Source organism: Cyprinodon variegatus, unplaced genomic scaffold (assembly GCF_000732505.1).
Source record: "Cyprinodon variegatus isolate N-32 unplaced genomic scaffold, C_variegatus-1.0 Scaffold1952, whole genome shotgun sequence".
In the NCBI taxonomy this organism is placed as follows: Eukaryota; Metazoa; Chordata; class Actinopteri; order Cyprinodontiformes; family Cyprinodontidae; genus Cyprinodon; species Cyprinodon variegatus.
This window is the reverse complement of record NW_015152405.1, coordinates 24780-28406: the sequence shown is the minus strand read 5'-3', so window position 1 is coordinate 28406 and position 3627 is coordinate 24780.

The following is a 3627-nucleotide window of genomic DNA, read 5'->3' as shown; positions in this document are numbered from 1 at the left end:
AATGTGCTGTTTACCTGTGCAAATAAAGAAACAACGAAAGAAAAATGTCTGAGGACTTCAGTGTTGAGGAAGAGCATGAGTTCTTTGCTGAGCTGAATGCGCACTTTCGTCTGGTTTGGTCTGCCGGTGTCCGTAGACTCGTGAACTCACATGCGCACGCTTTTAGGAAATCCTATACACTACTGTTTATGCTCTAAAAACATTCTAAATGACTTCGTTTCGAGTAAATTCTGGATGCTACCCACTCAGGACACTTGGAATACATTGGACGAGCAGTATGGAGGAATATTGACACGTTTTTTGTGGACTTTTATGGACCTTTCTGCCTCGGGCGCCATAGACCTCCATTATTTGAATGTCAGCAGACAGCAAGAAGCCTCCCAGATCTCCAGATGCATTTGAGATATCAAAAAAGTACTCCAGAGTGTTGTTCAGCATGGGGGTGAGTAGAAAATGAAGGCTAATCATGTTTTGGGTGTACTATTCCTTTAATAATTTGAATGTTATAATGAGCCCTGCGATAGACTGGCGACCGAGACTGCCTCTCGCCCGTAGAAAGCTGGAGATGGGGACCAGCAGCCTTTACGACCCGCTTAGGATAAGCGTGACAGAAAATGGATAGATGGATGGATGTTATAATGATTGTGAATGACATGACTCCAAAGAACAGTTGGTCCCATTATTACTTTCCTGGTAAAAATAGTGCTATCTAGACATGTAAATATTGTTGTTATTTCTATTTTTAACATCTACCATGGTGATGTTCCTTTGGAAAAAGTTGCAATATTTATCTCTATTCCCATAACATTCCTGAAACACTTGTGTTTTTATTGCAACATTACATATGTCCAGATGTATTTATGTCAGCTGTTTGTCTATGTGTAGAACTTTATCACCAAAGCAATTTCCTAATATGCGTAAAACACTACTGGTCTATAAAGAGCCAAACACCCAGGACTAATATATTTTTTTAAATTAATGTTGTTAGAGTTCTTTGCTTTCAACTGCAACGACTGCGTCCGGACATGCCCTAAGGTATGTTTAATCAATGACCTGAAATAAGCTAATTATTTCTGCATTTTCATCTATTCAACAATCAATTCCACCCTAATTCACAGCGATGATGCTACAGACGCCACTACAGCCCCATCCTGGTGTCATTCACCGCAAAACTAAAATCAAAACAATGGAGGCTACAGAGGTTTTGTTGACTTCATTGCTTTAGATTATTTTCGCTCTCAGTTTTAAGGCAAGAAACTTTGAGACAATTGATTGCTTTTAAAATATAGCCAAACATTTTAATATTTTTTAATGTGGGGTGGGGGGTGCTTATCTAATTTTCTGAATATCACAAACAAATTCACATAAGAACTTTTTTTTAGGCCCAATTGGAACTCTCTGGCAGCGTCTGCTGCGTCTGTTTAGTAAATATCTTAAAAATACTTTGTCCCCACTTATAACAACAAATAAAGCCAAGCAACTGTCTCTATTGCATCTGCGATTGTAAAAAGATACCATCGACGAGAGTTAGATCCATTTGTACACCCTTGGCTTAATGCAAAGTCTGACTTTACTGTGAACAAGCACTTAAGTTTAGGCTTTGGATGCCTTTTTGATGCTCAAAATGTGTTTGGTGTGAATGCAGTATAAATATTCTTGGAGAGATCTAAGGGGTGAATTTTTTTATTTATTATTGTTGCAGGCAAATAACCTGTTTTATAAATAGAAAAAAACAACACATTTTGTAAATGGAAAATAATAAATAAGGTTTTAACTAGGGATGCCCCGATCCCAATCTCAAGATCGGATCGGCCCGATTTTTTCCTTTTTTCCTGTGATCGGAGCTTGGCTACATTACGTGACTAGTCACGCCGATCTTTACGGCAACTGCCGTAAAGTACCCACTAGTTACGGTTGACAGTAGTTGTCCAGTGGATCAGGAGGGTCGAGGTGGTGACAGTCCGCAAATTAAGTACTCCTCTGGTAATGACCCAACGAGCCGCAGGTGTGCAGGGAGGCCCAACGAGAACAGGGCACCACCTGGTGGTGGGGAGATGAAAAACACAGAAAAACAACCCACACAAACTGGAACCCTAACAAAAACGTTATCCACATTTTTAACATTTAATTTTTTTTCAAATTTAATTGTTCATCCAATTATTTATTTTATTTTTATTTTTTATAGATTTTACATCTTTAAATTTGATTTTTTTTTAGATCAAATTTTAAGGATTGCATTCTTTTCATATTGTATTACAGATCACTACTGTAGTTGTTTACTTTTGTGGTGATCTGTACAATGCAAGAAGAATGCAATTTCTAAAACTTAATCTATAAAATAGAAATAAATTTGTATAAAAATATAAAGTTCAAAAATAAAGTAAGAAAAAATGAAAACAATTTGAAAAACTAAAATCTGTTAAAAACAGCAGAGTTACTTTGAAAACCATTTAAGAAAAAAAATTATAGCAAAAACATTGTACACATAGCCTTTTTCAGCAAATAGCAACCGCTGCTAGTTTATCTGAAGGATTTATTTCACGAACAGTTTTGTAATTGCCCCCGATTGCCAACATGTTAGCAGCTATCTTATCATCTTACCAAAAAACACCCAAATCAGTTATTCTCTATAGCAGAATCTATAGCAAAGATGCAGTTATGAGGGAAGCAGCTTACTTCAGCAGAAAAAGACAAGCACTGCAGTCTTCATCCACATTAAATCCCAAATGTAATTCCATATGTGCAGTACAGTAGCTTGCTTTATTCCTTTGCTTCATTTATTATTTATCACTCATTTTCTTTGTTGCAGCTATTTCTATATTTAGATTCTCACTGTAAGTGAGTGTAAAACATGTTAAATAGCTCCTAACATACATGTAGGGGTCTGCTCCTGTCCAAGCAGCCAAGGTACACTGCAAAAACGATCTAAAAATTAGTAAAACATGTCTTAAAATGAGTAAAAAACGTCTTAAATTAAGTGTATTTACCCTTAATTTAAGCAGGTAAATGAGATGGTTTGCCAACGGAATGAGCAATTTTACTCTTAAAATAAGATATTTAGATAATATGCACTTGAAATAAGACAATGCAATTGTGTTTTCTAATTTTTTGTGTAAATTGTCTTGTTACACTGCCAAAATGTCTCCTTTACCTCCTCAATCCAAGAACAAATGCACTTATTTAAAAAAAAAATTACTTATCTAGATTTGGATTTTTTTCCAGTGTATGATCGTTTATTGTGACTTTTATGTCACCAAATGTTTTTCTTTCTGCCTTTTTACCTTGTTAGGGTCTCTGTTGTTGCCGACTTTCCCTTTTGCTTCTGTGAACCATCTTAAAGACGGAGACAATGAAGAGTCCAAAAAAAAAAGGCAAAATCTGAAAAAAATTACTCAAAATACTGGAATGATTTTATATTATCACTTTAAAGGGGAAAGCCATTTTTTTTTACATTGGCCCCTCTATTTTACGTTATTCCATCATGTTCTACTCACCCATATGAGTTTTGTGTCATTTGGAGCCGTTCTGAAGATATTAGGTTTTGTTATATCCAAGTCTTCTTCGGATGCCCCCTGGACGCCTCCCTCGGGAGGTGTTCCAGGCACGTCCCACCGGGAGGAGGCCCAG